The sequence below is a fragment of the Vespa velutina genome, chromosome 20, assembly GCF_912470025.1.
Source record: "Vespa velutina chromosome 20, iVesVel2.1, whole genome shotgun sequence".
NCBI classification, from domain to species: domain Eukaryota; kingdom Metazoa; phylum Arthropoda; class Insecta; order Hymenoptera; family Vespidae; genus Vespa; species Vespa velutina.
The window spans coordinates 2,340,051-2,357,427 of NC_062207.1; the positions used below are offsets into that span (position 1 = coordinate 2,340,051).

Consider the following 17,377-nt stretch of genomic DNA (forward strand, 5'->3'; position numbering starts at 1 on the left):
ACTCGAACGAGACCGTAAAACATACATTAAAGCCTTCGCATGAATATGCATGTTGCCGAGTTTTCAATTTCGTGCGAATACTTTCACGATGATGCTTGCTTCACTACTATACCATCCCTCTTTCTCTATCTTTCTCTCTCTCTCTCTCTCTCTCTCTCTCTATCTTTCTCTTTATCTATCTATCACTCTCCATTCACTTTACATTCCCACCTCTCGGTCTCCATCAATCCTTTTGGAAGTTTTACGAGCTGTAAAGAAAACTAAGAAGGGAAGATATTCGATCTGCCCTTATCCCTTGTTTCTCTCTCTCTCTCTCTCTCTCTCTCTCTGTCTCTCTGCATGTGTATTATCGTATTAATCGACGATTTAATTAATCCTAAACTTTTTGTTTTGTTAAAAGAAAGAATAAAATGAAAGTATAAAAAGAAGAAGAAAAAGAAAAGAAAATAAAAGACGTATAAAAATATATGCAATACAAATTTAATGGACTTGATAATTTTCATTCAAACTCCTGTCTATTTTGGAAAGATACAAAATTTCTATATATGTGTATATATATATATGTATGTGTGTGTGTGTGTCTAAAATAAGATTATTGAGAACATTAAGAGGAACGATCATTCGAACTCGATTAAAGTTCGATTAAGTTTGTCTCGAATCAAGAAGATAGTGATTGAGTTCTCTTGCCCGTGATAATTTAACAGTCAATTAGGTTGCCTCTTGGTGTTCGTTAAAGCTAAAGGAAGAACGAAATTCTAACGGGCGTTCACGTATAATATCGACAACTAAGCGTTATTTTCCCTCTGCTTAAATACCGCTAACTTACAGATTCGGCATGCCCTTTCAGTCACTTCTCTCATTTTGGTCTCCCTTCCATCCACCCACTCACCCCCTTCTTTCAATTCTCCTCTTCCTATCCTCCTGGTTACCCTTCCTTCCTTCCTTCCTTCTCTCATACCAGTTTTCTCGAGGTTTAGCATTTGGTAGGTAAAGCAGGAGGAGGCCTACTACGGCGTCTATCTCTTCTCAATCCTCCCTCCCTCCCTTCCACCCACCCATCCACCCATCCACCTTCCTACCCTTTCTCTAGCTCCATTCCAAGCCCCACTCTCGTTTCCTTTACTTCCCACCCAAAGCCCCCCTTCGTAATTGTTTGATTACTCAGCATGGTGCTGAGCCACGGTTAATTCAAACTAAGGCCTCCGCCAAGATTGTTCTAGTTCACCTCTCTCTCTCTCTCTCTCTCTCTCTCTCTCTCTCGTTCGTTCATTCGCTCGTTCCTTCTCTCTCTCTCTCTCTCTCTCTCTCTCTCACTCTCTCTCACTCTTTGGCTGATGGTTTAACGTAAGCTGTAAGCCGCAAGGTAATACTACGTGCATCGAACCAACGTTATCGGGTATTACCACCCCCGGGGGAACGTTAATTAGCGATCATTACTTAATTGATCGACACCCGTCGGCGAGCTTCCAGCCAAGGTGGAGTCTCTCCCCTTCTCTCTCTCTCTCTCTCTCTCTCTATCTTCCCTCTTTCTCTATCCATCTATCAATCTATCTCTCTTTCTCTCTCTAGCCAGTCTATATATCTACATCTACCGTATATGGTTTCTTTCATACGTGCGTATTTGTTCATTAATTTTAGTAATGGGTTGGTACTTCCACCGATGGACACAAGTAGACTTCAATATCCTGATAGAAAACGATGTGTTGTTGAATCGTTGGATCTAGAATGAGGAGAGGGGAGGGGGAGGGGGGAAGGGGAAAGAAGAAAAGCAAAAAAAACAAAAAGGCGAACTTTCTCGTGTCAGATTAGAACCGACGATAACCGACGGTTTTCTAACTAATTGTTAGAAAAGGTGATAGAGAAAGAGAAAGAGAGAGAGAGAGAGATAAAAAAGGAAGTATGAGATCGCTTTAATGTTTGTAATTTAATTAGAACGGGATATAATATAAAATTTCGGAAAATATTATATTATATATATATATATATTTATTTCTCTTAAATAATATCAATGTTTATGTACCGTGTATGTATTAAGAAATTATATTTTAAAATGTTTCATTGATAAGACCCCATCTCTCTTTTTCTCTCTCTCTCTCTCTCTCTCTTTCTATTTCTCTATTTCTTTAATTCTCTTTCTCTATCTTACGAATCTGTCGACAAAGTCCTTTTTACCAGGTTGTCGCGATAAAAAAAAGAATAAGGAAGAGATCTACCACAAAAGGGATCGGTTTTAGATCCCTTACCGGGGAATATCAATCGGAGATCAAGTCCTCGGGAGATTATTTTTATAGAGAAGGCATCCTTCTTTTACTATATACTGATCTGTCCTTTCACGAATGGCTTAACCGGGGGAAATCGTTTCCAAGGAAATCGTATATATTGGATCGTTCACTCCTTTCAACGTTTAATCTCATCGGAAATAAAACCTTGCTTTTCCTATATATATATATATATATATATATATATATAAAGGTATATACTTAATATCATGCGGTCGGGCTTCTTTCGGTCGTCGACCTTCCTTCAAAAAGTTCTCAATTTAAACGACGATATTGAAATTACGATCGGTAACTCATACGAAATTGATTAAATCTTTAATAATTAACGAACAGGTTCTTTCACGGTTCTTTAACAGCCATTCCATTCTCCTCCTTATTCTTCTTCTTCTTCCTCTTCTTCTTCTTCTTCGTCCTTTTTTTCTTCTTCTTTAAGGTTTCATAGGAATCATGATATACGTACGTACGTACGTAAATGCATATATAAGTTGAAAAAAAAAAGAAAAAGAAAAGAAAAAAAAAAGAAAGAAGACAGTAAAAAAAAGGAAGAAGAAGAAGAAGAAGAAGAAAAAAAAAAGGAAAGAAAAGGAAAAAGAAAAAGAAATTAAACGAAAAGGAAGAGAAAAGAGATGAAATAGAGAATGAAAGAGAAGATATAGTTTAGGGCGGTACCATTAATTTAAATTTTTATGCGCGGCCAGATTGTGTCAGTCGTTACCCAAGTATCTTCGATCAGTCGAACAAAAAGTCCTCTCTCTCTCTCTTTCTCTCTGTATATCGCGGATGCGCTTGGTAATTGTTAATGAATAAATATAAGTCCCGCACAATGAAACTCATATGTGACCGGACGTGGTCCCACAATGGCGCGCTGCGGTGCTTCTCATCCTGATCCTGTTCGCGCGGCCTATAACGCGGTGACAGCACCGTCCTCCTTCCTTTTATTTCACCTCTCCTCATCCTCCCCATCATCCTCATTCCCCATTCCCCATTCCCCTAACTCTCATCCCAATCATCTATAGCTATCGTTCGAGAAAACGACTTCAACTCACTCGTCGTTAATAGATCGACAAATTGCATACCGACGATCGTTTGATTACAATTTTAATCTGAATTTTTATCCTTGAACGAGAATCACATCCGTGGATCATGTGCGTCATATGAAACGTATCGAATTAACTCGTATTATATTAATTTTAAATATAGCAATTAATTGATCTTTAACTATTAATCAAAAGTTACCAATGTTGTCGTTTCGTATCATTCGTTTCTCCTCTCAAGCCACCCTCCTCCAAAAAAAAAAAAAAAAAAAAAAAAAAAAAGAAAAAGTAAGGGAGAAAGAAAGAAAGAAAGAAAGAAAGAGAGAGAGAAAAACAAAAAGAAAAAACACAAAGCTCAAATTTGTTTTCAAAAAGATTTATTACGGGACCGTCGAAATTCTTTTTCTTTTTTTAAACGTCATCAAAATTGATCACCCATCGTTTTCAGAGACAGACAGAGAGAGAGAGAGACAGAGAAAAAGAGAGAAATAAAATAATAATAATAAAAAGAAAAAAATTGAAATAAATCGTGAGTGAATGAAAATGACAAAACGATAAAAGGTTTGACTTCACGGATGGAAAATTCATAATAAATTTCACCAAAGAATTAGTTTCCTTTTTTCACCTTAGAACCGATTCACGAACGTAGTAACGTAAGATACTTATCTGGATCGTCGAAGGAAAAAGGACGAAACAACAACACGAATCGAATAGAAGGTGGAAGAATGAAAGGAAAGAGAGAGAGAGAGAGAGAAAGGAAAAAAAAAACGGGTTCGATGTGTGTCCTGCGTGGGAGAATGCATCTCGGCAAGAGCGTGTACATACTATATATGGGCCCCGTTGAATGGCGTGACGAACTCGTAACAAAAAAAAAAAAAAGAAAAAAAAAACTTACGCATGTGACACGTCTTTGTTCCGACTTGGGGCCCCCTCGAAAGTCCTACCGTATGGATGGATGATCGTCAAGTATCGTACGGTTTGAAAAAAGAAAAGAAGAAAAAGAAGAAAAGAATGGAAGAGAAGCCGCGTATACGCATCGATGAAAAAATCGATAATTCGTATTTTTATTCTCGCTCGTTGTCCAAAAATAAAAGAAAGAAAGAAAGAAAGAAAGAAAAAAAGAATTTTTATCAACGAAGTATAATATACAAAAAAAAAAAAAAAAAAAAAAGAAAAAAAAAACTTTCGTCACGGAACACGGAGTACAATGTGAAATTAATATTTAATCGATAATCGATAATGCGAAAGTTTTTTTTTTCTTTTTCTTTTTTTTTTTTTTTTTTTGTTGACGTATATATATATATACAAAATAAGTAAATAAGTAAGTGAGTAAGTAAGTAAGTTAGTAAGTAAATAAGTAAGTACGTGGCTCATTAAACGTTTAACGGCTTGTATTTTGCCCGAACGTACTGGCGCTTACTATTGCGGACCCGCTCGTTTTCCGTACAAATGAGGATCATCGAGAACGTTTGCCTCTACGCGCAAACTCGACCACCCGGTATAAATGGCTCGAATGTAGTAATTACACGTACAAGTCGGCATCGTATACGCGATGCATTAATGTCTATGTGGCCTTGGGCAGTGGGAGGTTTCAACGACGTCGTATCGTCGATGAGATAGAGAGAGAGAGAAAGAGAGAGAGAGAGAGAGAGAGAGAGAGAGAATGAGAGAGAAGGTAAGAAGGAACGGACAACTCGTGGGCCCTAATATTTTGACGTGGCCTAATGAAACAATGCGATCGGCCCGCTACGAGAAGGAAAGGAAAGATGGACATCGCGGTTTCTCTTAAAAGAGAGATAGAGATAGAAAGAGAAAAAGAGAGAGAGAGAGAGAGAGAGAGAGAGAAAGAGATAAAAGAGGATGGGTATTAAGCAACGGCAAACGAGTCGGCCGAAGGAAGAAAACCACGAAGTTGGGTCCTTCGTCTTCTCCCTAGAATTATTGCTTTGCGCGAGCGAGCGAACGAACGAGCGAACGAGCGAATAAGCCGGCGGAAGCAGCTGCGCCGTAAATCTGCATTTTCGACAGGTGTTACGATGATCTCTCGCTAACATAGTTTATGTTATTCCTACGGAAACAAAACGTTTCTTCGAAAGGTTTATTTCGTTGAATAATAGGTGTATTTTCTAAACGCCCATGAGAAAACAATTATAATAATCGTAAAGAGAACGAATAAAATATCTCTCGATCGAATTAGAATAATGTTCGTTTTCGATCGAAGAAGATCTCATGGAGTATCTCAGAAGAAATGGCGGTCGTCGAGGAGCTATAATCGAATTTCAATCGGCCATCGAGACGGAGAAAGAGGAGTGGGCCCAAAGAGGCCCACGAACAGGCCCGATGCATTCTTTTTGAAGACGAACCTAATCGAACAGTTTTATTTCTTTATTTCGTTTGGTTTCGTTTATATTCCTTTCGTTTTCTCCGGCGCCCGTGTCGGACCGGGCCGGACCGGGCCGGGCCGGACCGTGGCACGGCGTGGCGCGGCGTGCCGGACCACGGTGATTGGTCGAGGCGGGAGAAGAGACCTATGCGGCCCTAAGGCCCCCCATCCGAGATCGGCCGTCCTACCGCCACGGGGAAAGCTTTGACGGGCGTGCAAGAAGAACAAGTATGAAATCAGCCTCCCGACAGACAACGGACTCTATCAGATGGTAATTATGTGTACGGCTGATATAGGGAGATACCAACGGGCCCAATATACACCTATATCCAAAACTTATACTGGGTGATGTATCTAGAATAGAAATACGATAATCCATAGTCATTAATTCATCTTTTATTATTATTATTATCAATTATATTTACGAATGCGTTCGAAGAATCGCTGGTTATCGTACGAGTATAGAATTTCGTGATGGCGCCTGCACGAGAAAGAGAAAGAAAGACAGAAAGAAAGAGAGAGAGAGAGAGAGAGAAAGAGAGTGTATGTGTAAAAGAGAGAGAGCAAAAATAAAAAAAAAGGATTTATATTCGATAAAGGGTATAATAAATCATCGGACCCTTGGACCTTTTCGATACGTTTCTCTTTTAAATTTTATATCCTCCTTCCTCAGAGATAATCCGATAATTTATCGATAAGTACAGATATAATCGATATAACTTGAATGAACTTTTGGGTCCTAGGAATGTTCACGATTTCGGAACACCCGGTACATAAAATACGTTCGAGACGGTACGTTAGCGACTGACATTGTGAGTGACGTACGATATGGAGGAAGGCATCGGCCAGTCTATAATATATAATAAAAATGCATCCGCACGCCTCGATGAGTTGATTGTCTGCTTGTCCGGATGCCAAAACGTCCGAACTCGTGCATTTCATATCGCGTTTTATGCATTTACGAAGGCGCCCCGTTCTCCTTCCCTCCCTCTCTCTCTCTCTCTCTCTCTCTCTCTCTCTCTCTCTCTCTCTCTCTGTCTTCGTACTCGGGTGGCCAAGAAATCGGCCCACGGCGTTTTCTTACCCTCCATCGTCGTCATCCACCGTCTTGTCGTCGGTTAATAACGACAATAGAAAAGTATACACGGTCCAACGACCTTATCTTACTAAACTCGACCTCATCTTTAAAAATTTCTTTTATCTTTAAGGAATACATCCTAGGAACTTACGTACATTGATTTTTATCTATTTCTATTTAAACAATATTATTATCATATTATTTTCTATAACAACGTGATATTAACGTGATATTAACGTGTAACTTATTACGAAAACAAATTCCTATTGTTATTATTCATTTATATATTTCTCTCTCTCTCTCTCTCTCTCTCTCTCTCCCTGTCTGTCTGTCTATCTGTCTCTTTCTATCTTTCGTTGTCTCTCTATCTCTCTATCTCTCTTTGTCTTTGTATCATTCAAAGAGGTAAAACTCGAGGTGTCGAATCTCATGCGTATTTTGGAGACTGTTGGATGAGATGTAGTAAGAGTAAGAAGAGGAGGAGGAGGAGGAAGAGGAGGAGGAGGAAGAGTAGTAGTAGAAGAAGAAGAAGAAGGAGGAGGAGGTGAAGGAGGAGGAAAGTGGAGGAGTCGGTGATGTTCGCCTTTGATTTAACCGAAGAGTCTCGCGGAAACACTCGCGCCTCCGTAGCTAGCAGTTGAAGTGCATACCCAAGTGGATTTGCATACGAGTTCGTATCACGGTGTTACCTGCTGTAGAAGAGGTAGGCCGGGCACATGTCACATTCCCACTGTCTGTGTTGTCATTGGCAGAAAGAGAGAGAGAGAGAGAGAGAGAGAGAGAGAGAGAGAGAGAGAAGGCGATTGCGTGTACGCGAGGATCCAAGAGAGGTAAGTACTCGTACTAAGTGCTGTTTTATTTGTGTAAGAACAGCCACTTTGCTACTACCATCCCCAGTCGCCATCTCTCTCTCTCTCTCTCTCTCTCTCTCTCTATCTCTCTTCGTTGAGCTGAGCTAAGAGAAGGAACGGACTTGAAGGAGAAATTGAGAGAGGATGGGAGGGTGGAAGATAGGAAGGAAGGGAGAGAGGAAGAAGGAAGTGGAATGAGTCGCGTATAAATAGGCGATTCCTAGCTGTGTTCACGAATCGCTCGCGCAAAATGTCATCACGATTCAAGACAATTCTCGGTTGGCTGAGCGCCGCTAAGAAAGATAGAATTATAGTAGCTCGGGCTAAAGTAGAGAAATCCTTAGTCGTGATATACTATGGTAGATAGGTAGATAGGTAGGTAGGTAGGTAGGTAGGTAGGTAGGTAGGTAGGTAGGTAGGTAGGAAGGAAGGAACCTACTTCCGGAAGCATAATTTTCTCGCTACTCTTCTTCTATATACGACTCCTTACTTAACGCCAAAGTCAGCCATTTTGTCTTCGTACGACAACCAACGAATTTTCTTCATTGTGATATAATAAATTCCTCATGAGGTTATTGAATTTCTTACGTTATTAAAAGATATTTTTTTTTTTTATCGTGTTCCATTCTAACGTGAATAATGGGATATTATTTTACGAATATAAACATTATGACGATGGTTAATTTGTTTTTTCCTTTCCTTCTTTTTTTATTTTATTTTTTTTTTTTTTCTTTCTTTTTTGCAAATAGAAGATCGAAGATGCGGTGATTCGAATAGAAAGGAAGGCCGATCAAATTTATTTACTTCTTTTAATCGTATTGTATAATAAATTATGCGTTTCCCATTTTATTGTATGATATTAACATAAGGAATCATAGCAATTCGGTAGCAAACGCCTTCGGAGAAACACGTCACAGTAAAGTTATAGTCGGTTAACAAACGTCTTCGTTATTGCTTTAGACGGAATAGGAGTTCTGCTTGCTACTGTTAGACACATTCTATCTCTCTCTCTCTCTCTCTCTCTCTCTCTCTCTCTCTCTCCCTCTCTGTATTTCTCTTTCCACCTTTCTCACTCTCGCGGATCCACAATGTACAAGGTCCTTCGCTTTGATCTTGGCCAACAGCGAAACTTTAGACCGTAACGCGTTATTCTTCCTATCTCGATGAAAAATTCTTTTCGACTTAACTATCAATATCTATGGAGAAATAAGTTTTTCGTGATTAAATGATAAATCAATAAAAATACAATTACATGGGACAAATAAAGTTTAACGAGGATCTTGCCAATGATTGATAGAAAGCTAAGGATTAACCTTAGGACAATAGATCTCCGAATGGTATGGACATAGTGAACCAGTAGCAACAGCAGTAGCAATAGCAGTACCAGTACCAGCAACAGTAGCAAGTACCAGTACCAGTAGCAGGCAGTCAGCGGCTGGTATGCAAAAGGTAGAATAGAAGAGGACCAAACCAAACTAGGCGCGCGCTTTCCTCTGTTTGAATACTCAGCCTGATGTCCAAAGGTGCTTCCTCTCACACTTTGCAATCTACGCGCCTTAGTCTCAGCAAATTGTACAATAACAATTGTAGGAGTAGCTTCTAGCGTCATCACCATCACTGTAACACCTCTTTCTCTTACATCTACGTTGTCTTCCTTCACCTCGTCGTCGTCGTCGTCGTCGTCATCGTAGTTCTCGTCCTCGTCTTCGTCCTCGACCTCATCCTCATCTTAGTATCTGTCCCCTGTTACTAGAGTCTTCACTCCCGTTAGCAATGTTGTGTACATTAGCGGATGCTCTGAAGACAAGACAAACGCAATATTACACAAATACAACCATCCTTGTCGGCATTCCCCCGGCACCCGCTTCCTCCTCCCTTTCTATGACTGCCAAGGCCGTCTTCTCTCCCTCTCTCTCTCTCTCTCTCTCTCTCTCTCTGTCTATGTTTCTATCTCTGTCTTTCTCTTTCTCCTTTACTCAATCGCCGTTCGTCTCTTTGCACCCCTCATAAAGGACGCCATCTTGGCTTGCAAACGTTTCATCTTGAGAAAGGACGAAGAGAGAGAGAGAGAGAGAGAGAGAAAGAGACATAGAAAGGGAAGGATATACACACCTTCGAGGGATTTCGCAGGAGTTTGGACAATTGTAGGATAGCGGTAGCCTCTCTCCTTCCGATTGCTTAGCCCAATTCGTACTGATAGCAGGCATCAAAGTACCCGGGCTCGTGCCCTTAGAACATCGCGAAGTTACACACAGACCTTTATTGTTGGTCATTGTCTGCGGTCTCTAAGCTTCTCTCTTACCATCTGCAATGCTTATCGAGAATTAATTTGCTGTGAACAGTCGTAACGGAGGGATGTAACGTAACCGGATCCAAAAGTCATTGTTTGATATGAAATAGATATCATTTGGAGAGGGAGAAAGACATAGAGAGAGAGAGAGAGAGAGAGAAAGAGATCAACGAGATATCGTCTGTTCATAATTCATAGAAAAAAAATCATATATATATATATATATATATGGAAAACGTTATAAAGACTCTTGAAATCACCGGTTCTCTGAAGTTCTCAAAGATACTGGTCAACATCAAAGCGGCAATCACGTGTTTGAAGGGGAAAAAAAAGTTGAAGGAAAGAAAGAAAGAAAAAGAAAAGAAAGGAAAAGGAAAAGGAAAGGAAAGAAAGCAAAAGGAAAAGAAAAAAAGAAAAGAAAATCAAACGAAAGAAGACACAAAGACGGCGAAGTAACATTTCCGTGGTTGATTCCGGAAACGGGAAAAGGGTTGGTGGCGAAAAGGGTGGATGATAGCGATGGTAGGTAGGAAACACGGAGAAAGAGAGAAAGAAGAGGGGTAGGGGTGTGGTGGGCTGTGTGGTGGTGGGTTAGGACGGGAAGGAGGAGGAGGGAGGGAGGGAGGGGGGGAGTAAAGGGGGTTAATATTTCAAGAAGATTTCCTGTAGTAGTCCCGTGCATCTCCCATTGAATTCGCGGCTGAAGGCTGGTCTGGCTCTTGGGGGTAGGTTGAGGGTTTAATAAGAGACACGGAAAGAGAGAAAAAGATAGACAGAGAGAGAGAGAGAGAGAGAGAGAGAGAGAGAGAAAGAGAGAGGAAGAGGGAGAGATAGAAACCGAGATTCGTAGCCACGTTGTAATATCCGTTTTGTATAATCGCGCTGCCAGTCCTCCTTTTATTTTTGATAATTTTTTTCATCAGAATACCGGCCGGCGCACACACTTTCTCTCTATTCCTCTCTCTTTCTCTCTCTCTCTCTATGTCTCTCTGTCTGTCTCTCTATGTCTCTCTCTCTTTATTCCTCTCTCAGTATATCCCGTGAGACGCTCTGGGCAATGGAACGTACGTCGTCCCTTCTCTTCTCTTTCTCTTTCTCTTTCTCACCCTCTCCTTCCACCCTCTAACTCTTTCCTCTTTCCTTAACGTCGCCGTCACTGCCGCCATTACACCCCTCTTTATCTCTATCTCTATCTTTCTCTTTCTCTCTCTCTCTCTCTCTCTCTCTCTCTCTCTCTCTCTCTCTCTCTCTCTCTCTCTCTCATTATCTAACACACGTCGGTCTGACGGCGCGCGTGGATTCAGAGAAACGTATTAATACGTAATCAGTCGGGAGCTGCTTTCGTTGCGGTCTCGGCTTTTCGTCGCTGCTACTGCTGCTTGCTTCTACCCTCCCCCTCCTTCTCCACCTCTCCCCAACCAACCAACCCAACCAACCAACCAACCACCCCACCTTCCTTCCTTCCTTCCTTCTTTTTTCTTTTCCCTTTTATCTTTTTCTCCGTGACCATCCCGTTAATATCCTTCGGAACGAATTCCTTCCTCTGAACTAACGCCGAGTACGAGTCGAGTTAAATTAACGTGATTTTTCCTCTTTCTTTTCTTCTTTTTTCTTTTTTCTTTTTTCTTTTTTTTTTTTCTTCTCTTCTCTTTTTTCTTTCCCCTTCCATCCTTTTTCTCTCTCTCCCTTTCAAACTACTCCCTTCCCCCATCCCACCCACCACCATACACACCCCAATCCATCCTGCCTCGTCGTTCTTCTTTTTCTTCTTATTCTTTTCTTCCTTTCTTTCTTTCTTTTCTTTTCTTTTTCTCCTTCTTTTTTTACATATTTTTCTCTCCTTTTTACCATTTTCTTTTCCATTTGCCAGCCGCGTTCTCGCGTACGTATAAGCGAACAGAAGAAATTCTCATTTACGGTGTAATAATTTTTCAAGATAATCGTAGCGTTTCTATTAAGTACTTACTTACTTACTTACTTACTTACTTACATAGTTAGTTACTATGCATAAGAAAAGGGAGAAAAAATGGTTTAGAAAAAAAGGCGAAGGGAAGAGATTAGGGATCTTCGATAGAAATCGTTTTTCAATAAAGGGGTGGTGGTGAGGAGTAGAGGGGGTGACTGACGGAGATAAAGTTTGAGAAGGAAAGGGAGCCTATACGTGATTTGCACAATGAGAACGACGATCGAGCCGAGCGATTCTTTGTTGGTCGCACGATCATTCGTATTATCTAACGATCAGAGTAGTATAGGCCCCGTCTATTTGAATACGTAGAAGAAAGGGAATAAGAATAAGTTGAAGAAAAGAAGAAGGAGGAAGAGGAGGAGAAGGAAGAGGAGGAGGAGGAAGAGGAGGAGGAGGAGGAGGAGAAGGTGGTGGTGGTGATGATGATGGTAGTAGTGGAGAAGGATGAGGAAGGTCAGATCGGGTGGCTCGATCGGGACGGTTAGGGTAAGGTCCCATCGAATTCGTTCTTGAAAACGTCTTGCATTTAAATATCGGACTCCTACGCAAAACGAAAGACCGGTGGACCAAGAGATAGACAGAAAGAGAAAGAAAGAGAGAGAGAGAGAGAGAGAGAGAGAGAGAAAGAGAAAACAAAATAGGGATCCATTGAACCCAAATCGCAGGTGCAGACCGAAACGCTTTTGCTTTCTTCGCGAGCGAGAAACGCGAAGGTTCATGTGAAGGGAGCACCTTTCGAGGGATCGTTCGTCGATTCACCCATTCTTGGCCACGTTTAACCACCCTGTTTACTCCTCCCCCTCCCCCTCCCCGCCCAAGAATACCTAACTCACCCCTTTGGGTGTCTGTTATTATTCCCCTTCTCTGGTAGTAGTAAAACTCTGGTAGAAGAGAATGCCGTTCCATCCTGCGAAACCGATCGAATCATCAAAGAAAGGGTTGCATGGGAAACTTTATTCACGAGTTTACATAGAGAGAGAGAAAGAGAGAGAGGGAGAGGGTGAGAGAGAGAGAGAGGGAGGGAGGGGAGAGGGGACTCTCGAAACTTAACGAACGGATTTCTAAAGCGACGAACTGGGTCAAGTTCAACGATATTGATTTTCATTCATGGTTAGTCTTGAATTACTATTACGAGAATTAATATTGATTGAAGAAAAAAAAAGTTCATATTATCGAAATATTCTTACTTCGAAGCACGTTGTCTTCTCTTTTTTTGTTTTTTTTTTCTCCTTTTTCTGTTTTTTTTTTTGTTTTTTTTTTGTTTTTTTTTGTTTTGTTTTTAATCGTTTCGTACAATCGCACTTTACGACGTCACGTATGACGTACATATATATATATATATATATTAAAAAATAAAAATGTAGATAGGTTTTTCTTATTCTCGATGATCGTGAAACAGGGGCATTTATAGCCAATAGTCACGTTAAACCAGGAACCGTGGCCCTTTTCATTCTGACATGGTCGAAGCAATTAATTGGCGTTAATTAGAGAAGAGGATATCCTTATTTTAAAGCCAATTAAGAGCAACCGTTAATGCTATCTTATTATCGTTTCTTAGGCGTTAAAGCTGTTGTCGGTTCTCTCTCTTTCTTTCTCTCTCTCTCTCTCTCTCTCTCTCTCTCTCTCTCTCTTTCTCATTCTATCTTATATCTCCGTTAACTTTCGAGACAAAGTTTTTCACGGATATTTCTAATCACATTTCTTTTTTCCCTCCAAATTTTTCTTTAATCAAATATTTATTATCGTTTCTAACGTAAACGTCTTATCATTTTAAAGAATGAAAAAGTATTAGTATCTTGTTCGATTCAATGGATTATTACAATTTTTCCTTATTCACGATTTTAATTTGCCTACATCGACGTATAGTTAAGCTTTTTATCTTTACGAAAAAGAAAAAATAAAATAAAATAGAAAAAAAAAAAATATATATATATATACATATATACAGCCACATACGCGGAGATTCTCGCATTATCGAAGGTAAAAAACTCATTCCATGAAAAAATTCAAGTAGACATCGTCGCGTTTCGTTCGTTGCGTTATAAGAGTGAAAAAAATGACGAAGAGGAGAACGAGGACGATGAGGACGATGAGGACGATCCATTCGTCGTATCCTCTTCTCTCTTTTACTCTCGCGAGACGAAGTGATCTCGCCTCTGGAATATTGAAACGTCCATTTATAAACTTTGATCGGATTTTAATTTGGTTTGGTTGGTTGAGAGGGAGTACCGAGGTAGAGGGATTGAGAAAAGAGAGAGAGAGAGAGAGAGTGAGAGAGAGTTAAGGGTAGATTGGGGGATTGGAGGAGAGAAGACGAACCAACGGCTAAAACCTTCTCGCTCGCACGAAAATCGCGCTTCCGTTTTCTCTCAGCTGTCACTCGAGAAAAGTTATGCCAGGAAAATTGACAACGACAGGAAAAAAAGTGAGGAAAGAGAGAGAGAGAGAGAGAGAGAGAGTGGGGGGGGGAGGAGGAGGAGAGGGGGCGAGATTGGTGCTAGGGCCGTGGTTCGAAATAAAAATAAAAAAGTTGTAAAACTCGATGTAAGCCCGATAAGCGAGCAGCGTTGCACAGGAGACAGAAGCGGACGGTAACGAAATTTATCGAAGGTACACTTTAAATAGGGAGATAGGGAGAAAGATAGATAGATAGAGATAGAGAGAGAAAGAGAGAGAAAGAGAGAGATGGATAGATAGAAATATAGAAAGAGGAAGAAAGAGAGATGCTACAACTTTTGCCCGCATCTGGTCGCAATTAAATGAGACGCTCGCTTATCCTCGCGATGTCGAAAACATCTATCGGCAATAAACTCTGCTCATTAGACCGTGTTGAGATGTATGCGTTTTGAAATTGTTGGAAAATGTTTTTAGTAGCGGAAACGAAATCATATGACCCTTCTCGTACTGTGAGAATCCTGAAAATCAAGGGGAAGGGGGAAAAGGTACCTTCTCTTTCTCTCTCTCTCTCTCTCTCTCTCTCTTTCTCTCTCTCTCTCTCTCTTTCTGAACGCTCTCGAACTTCGACTTTTGCAAACGTTCGGTCGTTTGCAAAAGCAACCAACGCGAATTCGTTCATCGATTAAATAATTTCTTTTTTATTTTATTTTGCTTTTTTCTATTTTTTTTTCTTTTTTTTTTTTTTCTTTTTTTTTTCTATATAACATAAATTTCCATACGTTTTATTGTATAAGTAAAATAATAATAATAATAATAATAATAATAATTATTATTATTATTATTATTATTATTATTATTAGATATATGTTTTCTTCTTCGTCGATTATTTATTATAAAATGTCTTTAATCGTACGAAGCTGATAGATTTATGAGAATATATATCAATAGATATATATTATGAATGAGTATTTGTATATATACATATATACATACTATTAATTCATTAATATATATATATCAATAGACAAGAGTTTATCAAAAACAGTTTCTATGATAATTATTGTTTCGTAAAGCCATTGAAAGAGTAAGAAGCTTAGAAGCTTGTAAGCAATAAGCTGTTAGTCGATATATATATATATATATATAATATATACATATACATTATTTTAAAGCTATAGTACGATACATAAAACTCCTTCGAATTCAATTTAAAAGATTACATTGAATTTATTCATTAATACAAAATAATTTACGTAGATCTCGTAAGTATGTTAAAATATTTGGATTTATCAAATTTACTTTCTCTCTCTCTCTCTCCTCTCTCTTTTTTTTTTTTTTTATTTCGATGAGTTTCGTGCAATAGTAGCGGACGCGCAAGGTTTCTCGCTCGAAAGCGCTCGTCTCGAGAGCGACGCTAACAGCGTCCCGAGACGAAAGGGAAGGAAAAACGAGAGAAAGGGAGAAAGAAAGAGAAAGAGAGAAAAAGAGAGAGAAAAAGAGAAAGAGAGAGAGAGAGAGAGATGAAGAGAAAGAAGGAAGACTCGCGGTAGCTCCGAGGAGTTCTTATCGGTGATTATGGATACGTCAAAAGGCCGTCGAGTGTTTAACGAGGACCATCCACCGATGGCGAGTCACCGTCGCTAATGATCGTCAGCCATTTTCTTTCATCTCGGGTGACACGTCGAAACTCGGTGTGGTCTCTCCGCGTCACCTTCCCCTTCTTCATCTTCTTCTTCATCTTCTTCTTCTTCTTCTTCTTCTTTACGTCCCGCGATACGCGATAGAAAGAGCGAGCGAGAGAGAGAGAGAGAGAGAGAGAGAGAGAGAGAGAGAGAGAAAATATAAATACTCCTCCCGATTCCTCTTTGCAACGCTTTCGCATTAACGCCGGCAATCGTTTTAATGGTCGGTAATTAGAGAGTGAAAAATAATGAAACGCGTTCTCGCGGACTATTCGCGCGTGCGGTATAGTAAAGAGAAAAAAAAAGAAAGAAAGAAAGAAAGAAAGAAAGAAAGGAAAGAGAAAAAGAAAGAAGAAAACATAAAAAAGAAAAAAGAAAGATCACCTAAGATTTACGATCATTTTCATAAATGTTCTTTTATAATGAGTAATACCTGATATAAAGGGGTAGATTCGATTTAACGTAGCGCTATTTTCTTTTTCTTGTGCGTAAGATAGATAGATAGATAGATAGATAGATAGATAGATAGATAGATAGATAGATTAGATAAATAGATTGAGATATATAAGGGTTGATAGGTATGTATGTAAAATCCTTACGTACATGAGAATATCGTAGAAAATATTTGAACTGGAAGATCGTTCATTCAACGTCATCGGATAAAAAAGAGATTTCTTACTTCAACATTTAATCCGACTAACGATTACGAAACTTCAAGAATTTCGTCGTATTCGAGTGTGAAAAGTATGAAGGAAGAAGAAGAAGAAGAAGAAGAAGAAGAAGAAGAAGGGCAAAGCCGCTTGAGTGAGTCAGTGAGTATGAGTGAAAGAGAGAAAAAGAGAGAGAGAGAGAGAGAGAGAAAGGACTTGCGTAAGGACGATGTTGATCGTTTCCTGCGAAATTGTTAGCTTCTTACTTGAAAGGACTGTAAAAGGATATAAAGAGAGAGAGAGAGAGAGAGAGAGAGAGAGAGAGAGAGAGAGAGAGAGGAACGTTGAGTAGAGTGAAAAGGAAAATGGTAGTTCTTGCACGCTCGTGCAACAACACCCGGCAAAGGTCTCTCTCTCTCTCTCTCTCTCTCTCTTTCTCTTTCTCTCTCTTTCTATTTCTCTCTCTCTCTCTCTCTCTCTTTTTATGCGAATGCTCATTGTGCGACATTTTTAATTTCCAGCTGGTTGCACCTTCAGCCTTACACCCTCTTTATCGCGAGCGAGCAAATCCACCCCCCTAGTGAAGCTTCGGAATTACTTCACGCGTGATAAATTCTTCTCTCATTCACGTACCGTGCAATGCAATGACGAACATGGAGCGTTCGTCATCATCGTTTACGTCGTCATCCTCGTCCTCGTCGACTTCATCGGCATCGTCGTCGTTGGCGTCGTCGTTGGCGTCTCTGTTACGAGCTTGCTAAAATCGC

The 17,377-nt window shown here is 39.9% G+C and overlaps 1 long non-coding RNA gene across 1 annotated transcript in view; it reads right to left on the bottom strand.

Annotated features, from left to right (window-relative positions):
• Window positions 1-8,141: 8,141 nt before the first annotated feature.
• Window positions 8,142-17,377, bottom strand: part of LOC124956107 — a 9,552-nt gene continuing 316 nt past the window's right edge. The window contains exons 2-3 of the long non-coding RNA XR_007103105.1: window positions 9,738-9,930; window positions 8,142-9,422 (exon numbers count right to left, since the gene is read on the bottom strand). This is a non-coding gene — a long non-coding RNA (uncharacterized LOC124956107). The remainder of the gene's footprint in view (window positions 9,423-9,737; window positions 9,931-17,377) is intronic.